At 38.0% G+C, this 23,670-nt stretch overlaps 1 pseudogene; it reads left to right on the plus strand.

Moving 5' to 3' along the window:
• Positions 1-648: 648 nt before the first annotated feature.
• Positions 649-22,957, plus strand: LOC131536405 (uncharacterized; annotated as a pseudogene).
• Positions 22,958-23,670: the final 713 nt, after the last annotated feature.

Genomic DNA, 23,670 nt, shown 5'->3' on the forward strand with positions numbered 1-23,670 from the left:
AACTTTTTAATGGTAGAATGGTATGGAATTGCTGAATGGTCATTTTTTTTATAGAAAATGCTAAAATGACCTGAGACAACAGCAAAATCAGATCAGATCAGACACACTGAAATGTATTAATACAACAAGAGGAACAGCCCAGGTATTTCAGATATTTCAGGACACTGAATGAGCTGGAAAAGCAACGTTTCCTGGAAAACATTACGTAGAGTGAAAGAGAAAATAAACAGTCTCCAAACTATTTCCCAAACGCAAATGGTGAACCTGAAAATGTTGCAATAATATTTTACAGATGTGAGAGAATCTTGTTCCTTATATACTCACACTGAGACTAAGCTGGAGGGATAGTAAATAAATAGATCAGCGTTTCAGTGAGAGCTGATCGCTCTTCACTCGCTCCAGGTAGGAACATTCATACTTCTTCATTTCTAGTTCATTTGCATCTCCAACTGATTAGACAGCATACTATTCTTCTTACACGCAGATGATTATATAGTTTGGTTGTTTAGGTACAAATATTAGATTCTGAATAGTAAATGAATAATTTTGTCACAGGCAGGACACTGTTGAAATCTGTGAGATTCATACAATCAGTCCAGCATCTCAGGTGAGTTTAATTTAAATGATTTACAAAACACATATGAAGGACTCAAAATACAGTATCTGCACACAGTCTACTTTAAAATGACATTTATTTCACTAATGCAGTTTATAGAAAATACAGATAAAACTATCCATTAATACTTGTGAAGTATTTCACCATGTGTTTTGAACTATGAAATATGATTTCCAGTTGTTTAAAATCATCAGCTTCTCTCTAAACTGTGTGAATTAGCATCAATTAAAAGGTGAGCACACTACTATGAGCTGTAATGATAATAGAAAACGTTTGATTACATTTTACATTTATTTTGTTAATCACATTTATTGTTATATGTATGACATATACATCAACTCCACACACCATTCCACTCTTAACATTTTAATTCAGAAAGATTACATAATAGGATCTTAACAAAAACAGCAATTTAAATTAAATTTTAATTCAAAGGGTGAAACAAAGTAAATAAACTTTCATAAATTCTGAATTCTTGAATCTGAATTCTGTTCATCCTGATTTTGATCAATCCTTCTTTCTGACTACAAACCACAGATTTATTAAACAGCAGTGTCTCATTGTTTGACATCCTCCTTCAGTGAAGCGTGAGTCAATTCTTTTATTATTATTATTTTACTCTTGGCATGATGGATCCATTAACTTCAATGTTTATGGTCAAAACAGACCAGTTTACTGAGGTTTATAAAATGTGCACAGCAAATTCATCAGTGTAGATTCAACTCTTTTAGGGTTAAAATCAACTCTGAGTGAACATATTGTCCCAATATTTAATTTTTTCTTTTAAAAGTGTTGCTGATTTAGCACTAAGACAGAGTTATATTTACTCTGTAATGAGTTACAGCTCTGGTCCACAAAACAGGGGTTCATTTTTCTTCAACACCAGAGTAAAGAATGACAATTTAACACTTAAGATGTGTTTTAACTCTAGATATTTTTTTTTAAATAAAGGCAAAATGCAAAAGTTGATTTAACAAACTTAAAAAAAAAAAAAATTTTTAACAAGCCACTTTAAATCATGGAAGGTTCACATTTAAAATGAATAATGAAGGCACAATATAGGCATTTCTGTCATCAGAAATAATATGAAAGCTGCTTATGAAATGGTCTGTAATACTTCAAGTCCTGTACGTCAGTGAATGTAAGTCTCTAAATGTCAGTGAAGTTGAGTCAATACTTTCAACTTTCCTACACAGTACAGCAGTGCTTGAGTTAACACAATATTCAGCAGATTAAAAAATGGCTGGATATGTGGATCAGTTGCAAACAGTGAAGTTCAACACACAGTTGTTTCTCAGAGCAGAAAGGCCGTGCAGATTCAACTTCCTGCAAACAATACTTTAGTGCTGGTTCTCATCTGGACAACACAAAACCAGACCAATTAAAATTAATGCTTGACCTCTCGACTACTTATGACATATGTCTTGTATTTGGCCCAAGTTCAAGTGTGTGTCGAACTTCATTACCTGATGGGACACACTTATAGTGTTGTAAAAATGCAAGTGCAAGTGTTTACATAACTTTATTTTAATTTTACATTTTAAAATCAACTTCTAAATGTATATTCAGTAGTCCCTATAACATGACATAATTTTATTTTGTGGTGCTTCTAATTAAATGATAAAAAGCAGTTGCAAATGTTGTACAAAATAAATATCCACTACTCATCTTTGCACCAATAAAACGTAAAAACACTGTTTTTCTACCAAATTATTTGTAATATCTAATTATTATATTAATATTTAACTTACGTTGGAAAGGTTTCTGTGACCTCTCAAGAGATCTCAGCAAAAAGTCTCACGATTTATTTCCAGAACATGATGCATGATGGGATACACTTAGCCTTGAATAGCGCTCTGGATTCTCGATAGTGTGCGTTAAGGGCACTGCGCTTTGCTGTTTTTAAGATCTGGGACAGTCTTGCACACTTCCTGTCGCACGCATGCGCTTTCAAGTGGCCAAGACAGCAAGTGTGGGTATTTGGACAAGGCATATATCTCCTCAACACTTTATCATATTCAGACCAATCTTGGAGTTTGTTATGACAACCATGTCCTGAGGTTACCTGCACAGTTTCGGCACAGTGCCACCTAGTGGTCATGAGATGGGAAAAAATTGATCTAAGGCTGTATTTCTGCAATGTTTTGGCATATTGGCACCAAACTATGTGTGTGTCATTGTCACCCCAAGTTCACCACACCTCATTAATTAGGGAGCAGCACCACCTATTGGTCAAAAGCAATAAATCATTAAATAATATTACTAGTGATTGTATTTATGATTTTTTTTTCAGCCTTTTGAGTAAAATCATCTTAAAATGTCCATAATTACTCAAAGGTCTTAAAGAACCCAGGTAATTGCTGTTTGCAGCTCTATTTCTTTTGTGTTTAGTAATTCAATTCAAGTTTATTTGTATAGCGCTTTTCACGATACAAATCACTGCGAAGCAGCTTTACAGGAAGTTACGTTTCTACAATATGTTTAGTAGTAGCTTAGCAGTGGTGGCTACGTCAAGCTGATGTACATATGGCAGAAATGTACGGTAAAAATCAGTTAATGACGCAATCAAACAGACGATGAACACTTAACAGCGATGATTATATGTTGCAATCAAACTTATAGCAAAATTTGGTGGTTCTGTGTGTTGTTTAAGGATTAGCATCATCTGAGGTCCTCTGAGGGGTTGGCATCATCTCTTCTCAGGTGTTCGGATATCTCAGATCTTTTAAGGGTTGGATCCAGACAGTATCCAACCAGTATTTAGTACAGGCCATGAGTGAAATGGGTGACTTGTCAGTTTTCCAAAAAGGACAGATCATGGGAGCCCATTTAGCAGGAGGTGTGTCCCACAGCAACTCACTCCATCAACATATAATTGTATTTATTTAATTTACTGTCCAAAACCAAAGAAAAATGCTTTAAGGATCCGAATCTATCAACACACACACAATATAAAAAATAAAATAGAAAAACGCAGACACGTGGTCCAGCACTTTCTCACCCATGGCCTTGAGGACTTTAGGGTGACCGGTCTTCAGTCGAATCCGTTTTGGTCGTTGTGTGAGAGATTAAAATTTGAAAGCTTATGGATCACAAGATTCAATACAAAATTTCCAAAGGGTCTAAATGAGACTTAAGAGATCCACCTGACCTAAACTAAACCTAAACCTACCCAACTCACCGTATCATAACTTAAACCTGCCAGAAACTTCAGGATTCAAACCTTAATTTTACAGACCCATCCTTAACAGACCAAAACTTCACCAAACCTAAACTTAACAACCCTGGCCTCAACAGCCCTGTGGTTGGCCCTTGGTGGTGGGACTGCTGTGGCCTGCCTTGGTCTTTGTGGGATTTGTGGGTGATCAGCGGTGGGATGGACCGTGCACAAGCCAGGTTGGGACCCTTAGGGCCCTAACCTGGGAAATACTCTTCCTCCAACATCCATGAAAGAGCTGTAACTGTTAAAACTTCAACACCCAAAGCAACTGGCAGATTTTCTGCTTGTTGTATGAATCTATTCTAAGAAGGTTGGAGGTTGTATTAAAGGCAAATGGTAGTAAAACACCTTAATAATGAAATATTGCTTCTTTCCTAGGTGTTTACGTTATTTTGTCCAACCCCTGTATATATAAAAACAGGCAATTCAGTTTTGCCAACACAGTGCAGTGCCATAACAAACACAGGCATTTCAGATTACAGCTCCAGGACTCAAATTAATTTATGAAAATTATTTTACTGCACTCATGATTATCATAGTCATATAGACTGAACTGTTTTCCATTAGGATATTTTTATATTTCCTGTTAAAAACGGTTGGGATCCTGTTTGACAAGTTAATGAGTCCAGCCTTTTAATTTTTCTGAATTATACAGTAATATGATCACTATGAATTACAGTATACACCATGGTTTTAGCACCATCACTGGCCTTTACACTTTCAAACTGCTGTAAAACTTGCTACAAGTTAAATGTAATATTATTTTACAAAAATGTATCCTAATGCATGCATTAAATTGCATTAAAGTGCAGCATATTTCACATATTTCCAATGTGTCAGGTTTGCATTGATTAGCTGTTGTGTTCTAGATATCCAGTTTTAATATACCATTTGAAGCAATGCATATTTGTGCAGTTTTGCTATATTTTAGTGCTTAATTGGCAATAAAAAAGTTGGGAAACACTGCAATAATTGTTTATGGTTCGTTGAAAAACCATGAAGTCTGTCATAACTTAAATATATTGGGTTTCTTCTGTGTGTATGTGTATATGTACAGTATGCATATATATGTGCATGTGTGCGTATGTGTATGTGTATGCATATATATAGTAGAAACTTAACTTCCTGTAAAGCTGCTTTGCAACGATTGTATCGTAAAAAGCGCTATACAAATAAACTTGAATTGAATTGAATGAAAAACATTTGTTTAAACATGCCAATAAAGATCTGTAAAGTTCATTTTGATTTTACAAAATTATCTTTAAAATACAGCATCGAAAATACAATGTTTCTTTTTTTGCTAAGTTGTGTCATACAGTAGGTTTAATGTTGTTTACAGGTCAGCCTGCAATTGCTTAATCATTACACCACAATGTGGAGACATTTTACAATATAAGTAAATTCCTTATATTGTATGTTACAATGTAAGTACATTTCCTAAAACATTTCCAACTGCTTGTGTGGACAGTTTTTTTAAGCAGTTGGTGAAACCTGTTTTCAGAAATAACCATATACTGTATGTAGCACAAAAGGTGCAAAGCAATTTCCAGACTGAAGAAAAATGCTTAGGATTAGTAGTTTGTTCATATTTCCTTGATTTTAAAGCAGTAATGTAAATAAATGTATCATATCTTGCAGATTCATCTTCTACAATGGCGAACAATAACAGAGAGAAGATCAGCTCAGTGTCTGACCAAACTGTTGCGCGACATGCAAAAATCAACAGGTTAGTGTCATAATACACTTAACAGTTTTCATTCTTAACATCAGGGTTTGAAATGAACACCTGCCAGTTTGCCAAATGTGGGTGAAAATCAACTGTTATGGATCATGATTCATAAATGAAGTCCCATCGCTATCAGAGCCCTTCACTTAAGAGGAGCCTCCAAAAAAAAAAGCATAAAGAGGGCAGCGTGAATAATTTAATATTATTCTCACTATATCTTTTGTGGGTAGCTCCGATGAAGATGTCAAACTCTCTCTGAAGCGTGCAGTCTCTGTCTCTTGCTCTGCGAAATTTCCTCTTGGAATAAAAGTTATGGCACAATAAATTACTTATTTCATCACTGCCACCACAGGACAAACTGTGCATTTCATCAGAATATTCTTCTTCACTGACTCTACAAGAAGCCGAAGAACGAAGACAGAAGAAGCTCAGCTCTGCTCGTCGCTGTCGAAGAGCCTCTGGCAGAGGAAGAGTATTCCCCTGTGGCCATCTGGCACCTCTAAAAGAGCATATTTTCTCAGCAAATTTCCAACGTGTGTTGTTGCAAATGTCACGTCACGTCGCGAGTGTGGCTCGTGCAAGGAACACTTGCTCGAGACAGATGGGCACAGCGAGTGTGTCGCCTGCCTGGGCAGTGCTCACTGAAGGCTCATGTTCTCACTGTGAGGGCATGAGTCTTTCCTGTCTCCGCTCGCGGATTACCTTCTTCAAAGTAGGGGTGTAACGATGCACGAATCGCGGTTGAACGATTCACGGGCAGTTCCAAATGGAGTGGGGACTTGGGAGTGAGTAGGGCACGTGTGTCATTATTTCGTCGTTTGGAATGCACTTGGTGAAGGGAGCGTAATTTCCTCATTATCTTCAGCTGGGATGTTCCGTGACAAAGCAGCACGGACAACCGCATTAAAAAATACATTTCATAATTTAATAATTTACTTTCAAAAGTTTTATATATTATTTTTTATATATTATATAGCATATTTTAAAAACTTTTTAAAATATAAAATGTATGTTTATTTGCAACAGTAATGCTAACAACAATAAAAAGACTATTGATATTTAAACAGTGACATCTGCTGACAGTCCTTCCCACTCTGCTCTCCTGTTTCCTTTCTTGCCTAAGAAAGAAACAGCGGAGCAGCAGATCTTTCTCTGTGGGTTCGAGCGGTGTCACGTCGGCTCAGCGCCCACATGCCCCTCTCTCCCCGCATCGCCTCGCTGCGCTGATGTGTTTCACACAGGATGATCAACACCCCTCCTCGGCTGCGAGCGGCTTGATTTCCTTCAACGCCTCCGGCAAGGAGATAGGCGTCGACGACTCAATGTCCTTGACGGTGTCGGACGCCGAGGAATGGGTATGTTCCAGCAAAGAGCCCAAAGACCTTCCTCCCTCTCAACCAGCACGGCCGAAACCGGACAGCGAGCTGATCCGTGTTCTGACTAATGCAGTGAAGGACCTTGGCTTATAGTGGTCAGCTCTGGATGAGCCCGCCCATGGCCTCCTGGACGAATGGTTCCTGCCAGGACGCCGTCAGCAGTCCTCTCACCAATGGCCCGCCCTGTTTTTGCCGGCAGATAACGAAGAACTCACAAAGATGTGGCGTGCCCCCTACTCGGCCCAAGTTAGTTCCTCTGCTTCAGCGGTTCTCACCACCATTGATGGCACTGAGAAAAAGGCTACCGCAAGCTCGTCTGGTGGTGACACCCATGGCTTAACCTCACCGAAATAAGGGACGCTGAGAAAATGGCCTTCCTTGATTCCCCGGTCTTGCCGAAAGGCCTTTTTGGGCCTGCTGTGGACGGCAAGTGCTGCGTCACTTCATCCCCAAACGCTCTGGTTCAGCGGCTGCCAGTCGCCAGAAAACCCCCTCCACTCAGACTACAAAGCTGTGGCCGGACAGCAAAGTGGTTTCCACACCTGAAGCATCAAGAAGAGCACATACTCAAAAGAGCAATTTTCCTCTTCCCATACTAAAAGCGAAAGCAAGTTCACCGCCCACTTACGGCGAACTTATGGAGCAAATTTTGAGACAAAATTATACAAACAAATCCAGTGTTTTGCAAATAAACACAATCTGCTTTGCAAAGAAAAACTCTACTTTCAAACAAACTCAAAGTGATTTGCAAATATAAAACTCTATTTGAGATAAAATGCAGAGGTATGCAGAGGTAAAAATACCTCTTATCCTCTGTTGGACCGCAGGATATATATTGATGAAACTGTTAGAGCCCTGCACAGGCCTCAAATTTAGGCCCTAGCCCGGCCCGTGTCCGACAGCTTATCAGAATTATCGACCCGAGCCCGTGTTTTTTTTTCCACTTCTCCCAAAACGGCTCATATTTCAGCTATTAAAATAGTTCAGTTTTGTATGTAATGGCAAAGTGATTATATTTCGTTTTTTTCCCCTTTTTTTTTAATTTATTTTTTTATCAAGTTAATTTTGACATTTTTTGTTCGTTAAACAAGTTATTTCTTTCTTAAAGTAACGACCAAGCGGCCAGCGGCAGACCGGCAGGCTGATCATAGCCTATGTTTGATCGATTTAGCCTTCTCAAATCATCACGACTTGCCTAAAATAAAATCTATAGATATACTAAAACAGTTCAAGCATATAATAATGTTTAAAGCTTATACCTAGATAAATGTGCGCTGCATCCAATAGTTTGTGCGGAGAGTCGAAGCTAAAGCGCAGGACATGGAGGCACCAGCGCAATCAATTGCATTTTTTTTTTTCAATTGAAACAACTTAAAATAGGCTGTAATTTTTGCTCATAAAGGTAAGAGTAATACATCATTCGGAACTGTAAAGGGTCTACTTCTATTTGTGTGCATTCACAATATCAACAAAACGTCGTGGTTTTAAGAAAACAATGATGCGCTTTCTGCCGTCTCGTCTTGAACAGGAGCGCTTCACAAAAATGAACCGAAAGTCAGCGAATACATGCCTCAAAGACATGATAAATATATCTATAGAAAGCTTTAAATTACTACTTAACGAAATAAATCAAATTCGAAAAACAAAAACTCATTCATTATAATCATAATCCGTGAAGATGCACTTCTCTCTAAAGGCGCGTCTAATGAGATGAATCCACACTGATGCAACACTGACACAGAAAACACTAGTTTATTAGTAAGTAATTCAAATATCTCCTTACTATTTTCCTCGGACACATTCATTGTAATTACTTTTGCTGGGGCTTTATTGCGTGTATTTGAACGCAGAACAGCTGCGCTGATGGCGCACTCTCTGCTGCGGCGGGACTCTGAACACCGCCGAGCCGTTCTTCACAGTCGCGCACGGTCTCGTGTTGTTTCCACCAGCGGCAATTTTTTCATCACTAATTGATAATAATAATTCCTTACATTTATATAGCGCTTTTCTAAGCACTTGGCTTAGACATTGATGGATGTCTAAAATATAAAAATAAGGAGAAAACTAAAACAGGCCCGAGGCCCGGCCCTCGTCTGAACTATGACGTGAAAATTGGCCCCAAGCCCGGCCCTAGGGACGTAAAAACAGTCAGGCCGAAATGCAGGGCTCTAGAAACTGTTCAACATTCAAAACAATGCAGGAGTATAACTATATCGTGTCACAATATATTGTAATACTAAAATGCAAATGTATAGTGGATAGCGACAACATTTTGTACCAAAAATGAAAGCGTTTTGAATTTTATTTTTTACAATAGGTCAAGTAAGATTTATTGTCATTCTGCTATAACCTATATGTTGAGACATAGCCTCCAGTGGAGAGAAATGTTGTAGGCTACCTCTGCAGTAAACGTTTAAACAAGTATAAAACTACACATAGACAACCTACTGAAAGGAGTATGTTAAACTAATTATACAAATAGGCTACTATAATAAAACTAGTTTAAGTTCAGGTGAGCTTTATTGTGATTCAGCTATATAAATGTTTAGATTATATTTTGGTACATTAATATCCCTTATGAAAATGAACCATGGTTTTACTAAATAAATACCATGGTATTTGTAGTAAAGCAGCTGTTATAGAAATGGTAACCTGCAAAAAAAAGTGTTACCACACTTTTACTATAGTGAAACTAACTTTAATTTTCATAAGGGATATCATAATTTATTATCATATTTATGTTTATATATAGCATAGTAATATACATGCCTTGTACAACATTTAAAACTAAAAGTGGCCTGTAAGGAGATATTTTGGTAACACTTTATTTTAAGGTCTCTTAACTAGCTGCTTATTAGCATGCATATTAATAGAATTTTAGCCGTTTATGAGTTGTAATTAAGCACATATTAATGCCTTATTCTACATGACCTTATTCTACATCCCTAATCCTACCCAATACCTAAATTTAACAACTACCTTACTAACTATTAATAAGCAGCAAATTAGGAATTTATTGAGGGAAAAGTCGTAGTTAATAGTGAATAAGTGTTCCCTATTCTAAAGTGTTACCAATATTTCATATTTCAACCAATATACCAGCAGATTTAGTCTGACAATAGCCTGTTTGGAAAAATCCAACTAAAAATATGTAGCTTTTTATGAGCAACATTTGAACACATGAAGTTAAGAATAAAAGGCTGCTGTCAGGAATTATATTAGTGGCTCTTTAAAATGCAAACGTTCGTCATCTGAGTCACTCCGAGAAGAGTCCTCGCTGTCCAGAGTGTGTCTTCACCCGTGTAGCACGCTGTTTATTAAACCACTGTTTATTAAAATGCTGAATTTAGTATTATATCAGTGTGAACTTGATCCTTCTCCCCAATCCACAGGACAAGAGTGACACCAGAAGAGAAATATTCATCATTTTGCTTAGCTAAAAAATACATCATTATTTTAGACACAAATGATTCCACAGTGTTACATCATTTAAAAAGTTTTAGATATTGTACTAAATAACGTGATTTGTTTTCATTTTTTTTAGTTAATAATTAATGACCTCTTGGGTGATACTACTATATCTGATATTACATTAAATTGTCTAAGTTTTCATTTTTGGTACACAATAGTGTCGCTATCCATAATACATCTGCATTTTAGTATTACAATATATTGTGACACAATATGATATATTCTTAAACCCCTGCATTGTTTTGAATGTTGAACAATTGCATCAGTATATATCCTGCGATCCAACAGAGGATAAGAAGTACGGAGAATGGATCAGTTTTTATGGGGAAAGACTGCCTAGTTAAATGTTTAGCCATGTCACTACTGATTTTTAAACTAATCAATCATGTTAACAACTTTACAGCACTTGTTGTGAATTTCACTGACACTGTAGTAGGGTCGCTTTGTGAAAACATCTAAATGGTTAATTATAGAGATAGTAAGACAGAAAGAAACTCACCTGTTCCTCACTCATACTGGTCTGAAAAGGTAAAGAGGTATTTCGGGTCTCGGGAGACTAGCGTAAGTTGACCGACAGCGCCATCTGCTGTTTTTGGAAAAGAAAGTTGCTCAATTGCACGTGTGAGAAAATCTGCCTGCATGCATTTGTGAGAAAATCAAGCCAAGTTTCTTCATGAAAAGTCAAATGAGTCTCACAGTTGTAAGACAATACATATATTTGTCCATACCTCTGCATTTTCTCTCAAATAGAGTTTTGTATTTGCAAATCACTTTGCGTTTGTTTGAAAGTCGAGTTTTTATTTGCAAAGCAGATAGTGTTTATTTGCAAAACACTGTAACACAGGACAGAGAAGCTCGTATTCTCCAGTCTGAAGTACAAACACTGCTTGCAAAGGGTGCCGTGGAAACGGTATCTCTATGAACAGCGAGTCAGGCTTCTTCAGCTGCTACTTCATCATACCCAAGAAAGATGGCAGGCTCAGATCTATTCTAGATCTCAGACATCTGAATCACTCTCTTATGAGACGGCTGCTCAAGATGTTAACTTTGAAACAGGTTTGCCCCGAGGACTGGTTTCTGACCATGGATCTGAAAGATGCATACTTTCACATTTACATAGCCCCCCGCCACAGACCTTTCTTGAGATTCGCGTTCGAGGGAGTGGCCTATCAATATGCAGTCCTACCGTTTGGACAGACTCTGGCCCCTCGCACTTTTATGAAGTGCATAGAATCCGCATTTTGAACTACCTTGATAATTGGCTGGTTCTGGCCAGATACAAATGGGAGTTAGCCACTCACAGGATGCTGTTGCTCAGCCACCTAGAGTGCCTCGGGTAGAGAATCAACCTGCTCAAGAGTCAATTGTCACCTAAACAGTAAGTTGTCTATCTGGGGACGATCATAGTGTAGCAGCCTGCTACAATGTTTAATTAAATATTAAATTAAATAAAAGAAAAGGGAAATTATGAACGGAAAACTAAATATTGTAACATCTGCGTACGATCCTTGATGGTCGTTGGGATCTTTATGTCTTAAGAGACCCCTTTTAGCCTTTTGACATTTGCATATAATTCACAGCCTGGCCCCACATTCTACCGTTATATGGGTGCTAATTGCCAAGGGTTGTCCCCCCCACTGTCAAAATATGCTAAACAGATCGACTATCTTGTCTCTCCATCGGACTTCAAACACATTCCAAGAGAACTAAATGACCCTCGGTACCAGGCCTGTGGACTACCCCCACGATTACAAGATACATAACACACACATAGAGGCATTTTCTTTATTTAGACCATAATTAATCAGTTACAAATGTATCTGGTATATGCATGTGTTGTTTGTATGTTTCCTTATTATATTAGCCTAGTTACCACTCGTTATTCGTATTAGTAAGCTCTAAACACCCATATTCAGGTGTATGAATGTATCTCTGGTTTAATACCTTGTAGATGTCTCTTTCTTGATATCAAAATGATCTGCTCTTTATTCCTCACACAATGATGTACACTATGTGATCATGAAATGCATCACACTAGTTTTACTGTACTGTGGGGAAAATTACACCAGTCTCCAGATCAGTCGTAAAACATGCAAATGAGGTGTCAAGTGGGACAAAGAAACATTTTCCCGCTGAAACTATGAGCCTTGTTATTGGTCAAACTAACCAAAATGGGTGTTACAGGGAAAACAGATAAAACTTCTCCCACACCAAAAGCTTTGCCCTCTCTTAACTTTCGGTGCCCCGGAGACACACTTATCACCTTGGAAACCTCACAGCTCCCCTTCCGGGGGGAGTCCGATCTTCTGGAAGTTTTAAACTCAGTAACTATGTCAACTCACTTCGGACTAATCAACCCATGGCTGGAATGACGAAGCTTTCACTCCTAAAGGAATTCACCAGGGATCTACGCATTATACATGCACCAGGATGCTTTACTCAGCACCCACAAAACCCATGCAAGTAACCGCTTGTTAACTATCTAGATGCGCTTCTAGGCTTCGACCCCTTTTAATTAAGGTGATGTGATTATCTAATGGTTCATAACAGGTTGTAGTTAGCTGATGTTAAATTCCTGCCATACTCTCTCTTGCGCACGAGCGCTCCCTCTCTCTCTCTCTCTCAGTGCCTTCCTTGCGTTGGCATCCATGTTTAATGTGTGTATGTCTGTGCCTAGTTCTATGTTACATGTTCCCCTGTAGTGTAGTTTAATAAACATCCATATGTATTCACACTTGGTTGTCTGTGTCTGCTGCTCTTAGAACAAAGTCACTTTAACGTCCGGTCTTGTTACATGCTTGGAAGCAATGTTTCAGTAAGGAAATTATTTGTCGTGGCTAGAGAAATAGTTTTCCTTAGAGTCAATAGAAGGGTCCGTACTGCGGACAAACTAATCATTTTATTGTACTATTAATACTACAGCTAATTCCTGAAGATGGATATATAATTGATAACCCGTTATGATTAATTATGTTCATCTCATAAAGCAAATATGCTACAATATGGAAACAAAAGAGGCGGGGTTCAGGTGTGTTACGGACAAAAGGAAGAGGAAGATAGGAAAGAGCTGTGAAGCAGAAGTGAGAGCCTGGTTTGGGGATTCTGAATCAGCGTCTGGGAAGTCAGAGGGAAAAGGAGGCCGTTGTTTCAGCGAGTCGTGAAGACGCTCTTTTGGATTATTATTTCTTATGGACAAAGTCTGGATGTCTGCTTTGTGGAATAATGACGCATGTATGCGCCAGGATTAAGAGCAAGTGAACGAGTTGAAACCTTGACGAAACGCCTGAACAATTTGGGAAAACTAGGCATTAGTAGACACAGAGAATCGCAAGTTTGAACCTGTGAGTTGTTAATCCCGTCTGTGACTCTGACTCTGAAGAATTTAGTCTTTCTCCATGCTCTCCACTCTTCCTGACTTTAAATGCGTGCATTAACTCTTTCCTCAAACATCAATCGCCACACTCTCCCTTCAGAAACCCAAATAATAGGCCCATTCTCTGATAAAATATTGTTTGATTTACTTTAGTTTTCATTATATATTTATACATATTTTGGACTTTTTTTTGTTATTGTTGTCTTTTTGAAAGGCCTGCTCTTGACGGTCTGTGTGTAAACACGCTGGAGAACCAGGAGAAATGAGCATTCGCCATCAGGTGTGGTTCCCCGAGCTCGTACAGCAGTCAACAGCAGCCCCATGGCTGATAGCATTGAGGAACGACCTTCTCTCACAGGCAAAGGGCATGATTTGGCATCCCCAGCCGGAGCTGTGGAGCCTTCATGTTTTGAGCCTCAATGGGAGCCTTTGCAGCTCCCAGTGAGAGTGAGCAGCACCATTTTATAGGCTAGAGCACCATCTACAAGACGTCTTTACGCCCTTAAATGGTCAGTCTTTCATGACTGGTGTTCCGCACAAGCCTGGACCCGATCTCATGTGACGTGTCCCACATGCTAACCTTTTTACAAGAGTTGTTGGTTAACGGGCACGCCCCTTTAACACTCAAAGTTTATGTGCCAGTTATCACAGCGAATCATTCCCTCGAAGCTGGCCAATCGATCGGCAGACATGATCTGATCATTAAGAAGACCAGTTCTTGAAGTACGCCTGGAGATTGAATCCTCCTCGCCCTCAAACTGTGCCGACTTGGGACTTGTCAATAGCGAGTGGGTGACTTGCAGGCACTGTCAGTCAGTGCGTCCTGTCTTGAGTTTGGACCTAATGACTGTAAAGTTGTCCTTAGGCAAAGAGGCCAGGTTTTCACCCTCCTGGCACTCCCCGCTGCAGACGGTGAGCAGGATTCTAATTTACTCTGCCCAGTCAAGGCTCTTAGAGTGTACTTCAAGCACTCTAGTCTATTCAGAAAATCAGACCAGCTCTATGTTTGCTTTGGAGGCTGCTCTAAAGGGCTGCCAGCTACAAAGCAGAGACTTTCTTGCTGGATAGTAGATGCCATAGCCCTGGCTTATGCCTCAGAGGGTTTGCAATGCCCTATGGGTGTGAGAGCCCACTCCACCAGAGGAAATGGCCTCCTCCTGGTGGTCGCCATCCTCATTTGCCAGATTTTAGACAGGCATGGATTTTGCAGGCATGGATTTTGTCTATTTAAATTGCCTATTTCTCCCCAAGGGTGGAAATGGTTATATCTATAGTCCTCAGCTGTGGCTTGGGATGTTCTTTAGGGGCCCTTATCTTAAGTGCTCCTAGACTGGGCTCGCAGAGCAGGTCGTTCTGAATCTGCTCATAGCACAGCGTGATTTGATGCGTTCCCCATACACAACGTGAGAGAATGTTCAAAAGGGACTGACGTAACCTCGGTTCCCTGAGATAAGGGAACAAGTGTTGTGTCACTAGTTGTGCTATAAGCTGCACGTGAATCGATGGCTGTTGCTTCAGTCGAATGATTCTGATGAAATGGCGATCCGAGCCGACTTACTGTATATAGCGGTCGGCTCCGACCATTCTGGTGGGCTAAATGCCATTGGTTTGTGCAGCTACACAAATGTGAACAAATCAGGCTTCAGTATTAGAGTAAACAGGAGTTTCCCATACACAACGCTCATTCCATTATCTCAGGGAACCGAGGTTACGTCAGTAACCGGAGCGTTTTTTATTTTATTTTAAATAGCAACGTTATTAATCACACACTACAAGATATTATTAAGATTATCATGCCAGAGCGAGCGATTCACGTGATCTCACACAACAGATCGTCATAGATATTTCAGTGATGTTTACATATGTTAGCTAGCATGCTAGCAGCTTTCTGCACTCATCCGGTATGTCCAAAACTGAGGCGATTTCACCCCAGTGCTTCTCTTTCTCCTTACAGGTGTAATAAGTTTTTGACACATTATACAGACAGTCGTGTTACTACAAAACAGTGGCGGACTGGCCATCTGGATTGATGGCCGGGAATTTTCCCAGTGGGCCACTGTACAATGTGGGCCGGCCCATTGCGTAAATATATATAAAGAATTAATTATAGTAAGTGTACGTAGCCTATATGCCTCCATCGGCCCAGACGAATGGCACGCACTGCCCATTTGAGTCAAACATGAGCTTGATTCATTTTGCCAAAACCATGTGATCTGTGACGTCCGAAGCTTCGTTTTCGCACACAACCACGTGACTGCTTTGTATTCTGTTTCAAATAACACGAACCACTTGCACAGTTTGAAGTGTCACTCACTTCTTTGATACGAATAAATCATAATACGAATAAATATTTGTACGTGTAGTTTTGTGCATGTTCATTTTGTATTAATTCCCGCTTCACAATCACTTCAGCTGACCATTCTGATAATCTTCTTTTATTTTGATCATATATGCATATCATATATTATTGCCTATTTTCTTCCCCCACAAATTCACAGACTCATTCATTTATTTATATATTGTGTAAAACAATGACTGGTATGTAAAAGACCTATTTATATAGAGTGAATGCTTACTTTGCTTTATTTTCATAGCACAAACGGATTTATTATCTGAAACAATCCAAAAATGGCTGGGTCGTCTGGGACGCAAATGCAGCTTTTTCCACCTTTTGACCACAAGATGTCGTTAGTGTGCATCGTCTTGAAAAGCTTAGAGTAATGAACCTTTTTATGATACAGTTGAGGGGAAGCCTCGGTGCTTCGCAAAGCTTCATTTTTCCATCACTACCTAGTGAACCAAACTGAGAGACTGTTTTGAAGGCTCAGGAAACCTTTGCAGGTGTTTTTAGCTGATTGGCATGTCACCATATTCTAATTTGTTGAGAGTGAATTGGTGGGTTTATGTTAAATGTGAGCCAAAATCATCACAATTAAAAGAACCAAAGACTTAAACCACATCAGTCTGTGTGCATTGAATTTATTTAATACACGAGTTTCACAATTTGAGTTGAATTACTGAAATAAATTAACTTTTCCACGACATTCTAATTTATTGAGATGCACCTGTATATTGTCGAAGTTTATGCTGAGTGAATTCTGCATTTCAAAACTTAAATACAAGAAGAGATATTTAAAATGTACTTAAGTAGGGGAGCACGAGGCACAAAGTAACGCGGGGTTAGTTGTAACACACATGGTTTAAATATTTCCACACATGCTAGCATAACCAAATTTACAGTATTTACTAGTTACCATATCAACATTATATAGAGAAAAAAAGTGCACCAAAATTCAAAAGTATTTTGAAGATATTGCTGAACATTTATTTTACCATAGTAAAATTATATTTCTGGCTTAAGTAAATTTTTACTCTGAGTTTTTATTGCTATTTTAAAATGACACAAATCTGCTATTATTTTCATCTTCAATCTGTTATTTATCAGTTTAGATTATTTTTTAATGCTTCAATAACTAGCAGAAGACACTAACCGGTTTTAAATTCCAGTTGCGCAGATGGGGTACGTTGTAACACCGCGTTACAATGTGCCCTGCTGTGCTATTGTATGTTCAGAATTTATTATTTCAAGACTTGTAAAGCATTTTGGCTCTTTTATATGGGCTGTCCCAGGCATGGTTGCAATATGTTCAATGTCAAACTTAAAAATCAGATTATTTTTTAATTATTAAAAACTATTATTTTATTTAAAATAAATAATTATTTTATTTTATTGACAAAATATTTTAGTTTCTTAGTTTTCATAAGATCAGATAACATTTTAAGCTGTCAAATGGTCATATTACAACATACCCCACCTATGGGGCATGTTGTCACATTTCACTTCCAATTTTTGAGGGTAAATGAAGAAAAACGTATACACTGTAATTATGAATCAAAGCGACATATCAAATTTAAGACATTTAAAGACCTTTTTAAGACCTGCACTTCACATTTCAGCCTTTAAACATTTTTTAAGAAAAGGGATGAGTCAAAAGTATTAATTATTATATTAATTTAAACAATTATTATCAACCAATTATTATATTATATAACAAATATATCTTAGTGTCCTAATTGTTTATATTTTTATCATGCATTAGCTTCTTGTCGATCCATCGGTTCACATTTAACAAATATGTAGCAAAAATAGCAGGGCTTATTGAAAAAGCTAATTCGTTCTCTGCCAGCAGGGTTCACTTTCAGAACAGCAGAAATATAGCGGTTTCCCCGGTAACAGCTGGACACAAAGCAGCAGCGCCCGACTTTGAAACTGCAGCACTCAAGTTTATTCAGTGAAATCATAGCCTTTTTAAGTTTAATCGTCATATTAATCTATATAGCAATTCTTGTCTTTCCGTCCCCAAATTTAAGACCGCTAATAATTAAGACTTTTTGTACCAAGAGTTTTCATGGCCTTAAATTTAAACAATTAAACTGAAGACTTTTTAAGGACCCACGGAAAACCCTAAGAACATAGTTCAGTGCAAACATTTCTGTCATGCATTTGGCAAAAAGGTTTTGTTGACTATGCAATTTACCTTTAAAATTTGAGGCAAGAGCAACTCTGGCGTCCCCGTTGTTTGTGAGCAGTGGTGTGATGGCGATTTAAATAAAATTACAGATTTCCAAACAATCCAAACATATGGGTATCCCCTTGAACTTGGTAAAAAGATAATCTGTTTACCATCTTGACTGGAAAATACTGCTTTCATGGTCAGTTTTTCATTTATTTGCTAATGTTTAGAGTGCACGTCCTACTACGCTGAAATTAATACGGGGAGCGGGTGGAAACTAGCCACCTCTCCTGATTGGAGATAGTATTAACGTCATTAACTGAAAGCAATCTTTACGTGACTATTCCAAATGGTTTAAAATTTATCATCCGAGTCTAATATGATCCAGCGGGCCGTACTAAAAGACACTGCGGGTCGCCAGTTGCCCATCCCTGCCCTAGACTGAATGGTAATACATCACATTCTCTACAAAACTATGAAGCAGCACAACTGTTTTCAAAATTGATAATAATCAGAAATGTTTCTTGAGCAGCAAATCAGCATATTAGAATGATTTCTGAAGGGCCAATAGAAAGGCACCATAAAAACAGTCCACATTTTGCACTACATCCAAAGTCTTCTAGAGCAGAGCAGAGCATTGTGTCATATGGACTGATATTATGGTAGGCATTTAACTTTAGTGATATTGAGCTGTCCCTCTAAAAGAGATGTGTAAAAATTCTTCTAAAATATTTACTATTTGTCATATACACCAGGAAAGACAAATTATAATGTAAAGAAGTCATTCATTAATGTTAATAAGAACTTATATATAAATTATATATATATATATATATATATATTTTCTTTATTTCTGTATTGTGTTATATTTTTATGTTAGTAAGTGGAGTTAAAAATTGCTCTGTGCATAATGAGCTGGTGGGTTTACGGTGTGGTGTGTTCGGGATCGGGTGTGGTGGGCCGCTCTGTGCCTGAAAGTCCAGGGCCACTTTTTAGCCCCAATCTGCTCCTGCTACAAAATGTCAAGAAGCAGTTTCCTCCGTCTCCACTATCCATCGGAGCCGTACAGCAGCTATTTTGCAGTCATGCATAGGCTATTGTGAAAGTACTGACGTAATCATAGTCCTCATCATCCTGATTTAAAACATATTTGATATGATCGGGGCGGCCCCGATTTGTGTGGGAGCAGATCGGGAGGTGCAAGATTTGATCTTTAAACACCTCACATTACCAGATAATCCGCGCCGAACATCGGGACCGATCGAGGTGCTCGACAAGATTTTTGCTCCGATTCTCGGGAGGGGGAAGTCGGGCTAAATCGGGCTAAAAATCCTGTAGTGTGAGCCGGGCTTTAGGGGAACGTTCTGTGTTTGCTGGGTAATGCTCCAGTAGACGCCTGCCTTTCATTGAGGCTTATTTGCCATATACTGATACAAAGCCCATTGGAATTTAACTGTCATGAAATTGTGTGCTTGGATATAACTTTGTAGTAGCCTGCAAGCGAACGGTGATCATGGATTCCTTCATGAGTGATGTGGGGGAAAAAAGCTAAAACAAAAGTGAAGAAGAGACGCACCTGAATGCACTTCTTGTTCTGTGCGTTTTTTGCTAAAAAATAATTGCTCCGAGTCTTTATTACAACCAACAAAAACTATCGTTATTGGATAAAACGCAACAGTCGAAGTCGAGATGAAAAAAAAAACAATAAAAACACTGCGAAGTTGCATTAGTCATCCGTCTCCGTGACAGTAGACTTTTGAAGCTGGAATAATGAGTGGATTAAGAAAGGCTCTTTCAGTCAGCAAGAGAGAGGAACAGCCTAACATGGATGGAAATTTATTGGCTGGGAGGATTGTATGCATCACAGTCAGGAAGAGGGCTACTAACAGTAGCAAAAAAGAGTAACAGTTATTTTTTTTGTGTTTTTTTTTTTGCAACTTGTTTATTGACTTAATAGCATTTGCTGTGCATCATGTGCCAATCGGGACGGAAGCAGTCGGGTCTGTGTCTTCCCAGCCGGGTTTGGGTCCAACTTTCGAATAATGGTCGGGTCCGGGCAGTACATTTAAGGCATTTCTCGGGTCTGCACGGGTTCAGGCCCCACTTTCAAATAAAATACGGGTCCAGGTCAGTTTTTGGACCCATGAAGACCTCTACTGTCCACTAGTCTTCAATATGTTGCCATTAAACACACATTTAGGATCAAACTATATTTAGAAATTACAAACAAAATAAATGGTGTTTTATAAGTTAAGTCACAGAACATTTTGTTATTTATCTCTATTTTATTTTAATGGTATCCACAAACTATAACTGACTCTTGTAAAACTGAAAGCCATTCAATGTTTCAGAATCAGATTTAAGAATAAATATGCTTATATAACTTCAAGCGCTGTAAAATCCAAGCTTGGTAATTTTGATATTCTTGTTTTTGTTGTTGTTGTTGTTGTTGTTTTTTTGGCTTATAGACGTTCTTAATGGCCCATAACCTTCTTGGCCTATGGCTAAGTGAAAAAGCTCATTTCAAACCTTGCTTAATATGTATTGATTTCATTCATTTGAAAAACTGTTGAAAAAAATACCATTAAAAGTCATAAACAACTGCCCTCAAATAGGCACTGTATATGCTAATAAATAGCTGATTGAAATAATAATGTTGATGCTAAATCAATTTTCTCTTTAGCAGATCACGTTATGATGCCACTCTAACAAAAGCAGGTCCTCCAGCACTTTACCAACTGAACACAGAAAGAAAATATTTTGATGGGATGGATAGAAAGGTCAGACGATGGACATATGGAAGAAGAGACAGAAACAAGCAGAACAAAGTCATACTGATGGTGGGAGAAACCGGCGCTGGGAAAACCACCCTCATCAACACCATGATCAACCACTTACTGGGAGTGAAGTTTCAGGATCAAGAGTTTTATCAAATCACAGAAGAACAAAAACATGAAGATCAATCACAGTCCCAGACGTCAGAGATCACTGTTTATGAGGTGTTTGTTGAAGAAAACCCAACATCTCTGACCATCATTGACACTCCAGGATACGCAGATACTGAAGGATACGAGAAAGATGGACAGATTTCTGAGAATCTGAGCAGATTATTTTCAGTTGAGGATGGGATTCATTATATTGATGCAGTGTGTTTTGTGATGAAGGCGTCTCAGAATCGACTCTCTGGAAAAGAGCATTACATATTTCACTCAGTTCTGTCTCTGTTTGGTAAAGATATAGAGAACAACATAATGTTTCTACTCACGCAGTCAGACGGAGGACCTCCAACAGACGCTCTCAATGCCATTAAGAAAGCAGAAATACCCTGCAGAAGAGATGAAGACAAGGAACCTGTTCACTTCTTGTTCAACAACCGACAGAAAGAGAAAAGAGACAAACGTTATGAGCGAGTTTTGAAATCAGCCTGGGAAATGGGAGAAGACAGCATGACTGAATTCTTCACACTCCTGGAAGAAAAGAACAGAAAAAGTGTTCAGATGACGTTAGATGTTCTGAATAAGCGAAGACGACTTGAGGCCTGTGTCTCTAATCTGATGGAGCGAATCTTTGAGAAGGAGTTAAAATCTGACGAACTGACTCAGATTCAGGACGTCATCAGAAAGAACAGAGACAAGATTGAGAAAGATGAAAACTTTGAGTTTACAGTCAAGAGATTTTTCAAAGAAAAAGTCCTCATTGAAAATGAATCATGGAAGAACAGATACGCGACCTGCTGCAGGGTCTGTCAGGAGAATTGTCATCTGAAGGGCTGCTGGTGGGCAACAGATCTTTCACGGTGTTCAGTCATGAAAAACAAGAAGTGCACTGTGTGTTCAGGAAGTGTGATCACAGCGACCATGACAAAGAGAACAAAAAATATGTGACCAAATCAAAGCCAATCAATATGACATTTTATGAGCTGAAAGCCATGCTTGGCGCTCAAAAGAGTTTTGACACAAACCGTTACATGAAAGAGTCTGAGAATAAAACAGAAATAGAAGAAAAACTGAACAGCGATCTGGAGAATAATAAAAAAGAAAAGTCTGATTTGCTGCATGAAGCTTATATAACCATCATGAACCTGTCTAAGATCGCATTAAAAGCAGACAGCGCTTTCACTCTTCAGCATCTGGATTTCTTGATTCCCAGACTGAAGGAGGAGGGAAAAGATGAATGGATGAAGGACCTGGAGGATATGAAAAAAGCTGGAGAAGAGCCGAAAAATAAGAAGGCTTTAGATCTTGTGATGGATTTCACTGGGAAAACATTTAACCAGTTAATGAGTTTTGTAACTAGTAAAAAAGAATGAATTCAACAAATCCAAACAATACAAGATAGAAAAAGCAGAACTGATGCTGAATCATCAATGAAAATAATTCACTTAAAAATGATTTGATAAAGTTCCATTGTGAAATTACTGAATATATTTAATCTCTTCAGAAAAATTGTGAAGTAGCTTACCATTCATTACTTTTTAATCATTTGAATCACTTTTTAATCAACATGTTTTAGTCATTTAATTGAAATACACTTTTTGAAACAGTATAAACAAGTATCTTGGTGAATTTTGTTTAATGATTTTATTTTTGGTCTTTTCAGACTGCATATGCTGTTTTCTTGGATGATAAATTGCTTGTGATGTTCTTCATTTTTGAAGTCACTTTAATAAAAGCATCTGCTAATGATTAAATGTAATATAGTTCTGGATCTTGTGCCTCTAGCAAAAATAGTTTCATCTTTTTAAAATAACTGTTTGACCCAAAAAATTATTTTTATGTATTTCTTACATCTTTCATGTGTTTTAATTCAGTTATTTCTGAGGTTGCATCTTTTTTTCTTGGAATGATATTATTAAGAAATAATTAGCTATAATGCAACAAATCACATGAACATCAGATTCACTGTCTGATGTATAATGTAAAAGTCAAACTGTATTTATAGAGCACATTTTTTTTTAATTAATTTTTTTTATTATTATTATATTTTTATCAGAACAAGGTACATTGAAAGCATTCAGTGACAGAAGCAACTTCAAAGGCATTCATTTTTCACTTTTCTACCCACAACAAACAAAGAAATAAAAAAAATAAAAAACCTGGGGGGTGGGAGGGCTCAAAGTTAGAGTACATTCTTCTCGATATAGATTATTAAAGGATCCCATGTTTTGTCAAATGTTCTGGCTGATCCTCTGAGAAAATATTTGATTTTTTCAGTTTTTAGAAAAAACATTACATCACTAAGCCATAGTGACAGTTTAGGTGGCATTGGTGATTTCCGCTCTAAAAGAATTCTTCTTTTAGCTATTAATGTTGCAAATGCCAAGGCATTTTCTTTATCTTTAGTTATGTGAATATCGTCACCTGTAACTAAAAAA

This window comes from Onychostoma macrolepis, chromosome 03 (genome assembly GCF_012432095.1).
Source record: "Onychostoma macrolepis isolate SWU-2019 chromosome 03, ASM1243209v1, whole genome shotgun sequence".
NCBI lineage: Eukaryota > Metazoa > Chordata > Actinopteri > Cypriniformes > Cyprinidae > Onychostoma > Onychostoma macrolepis.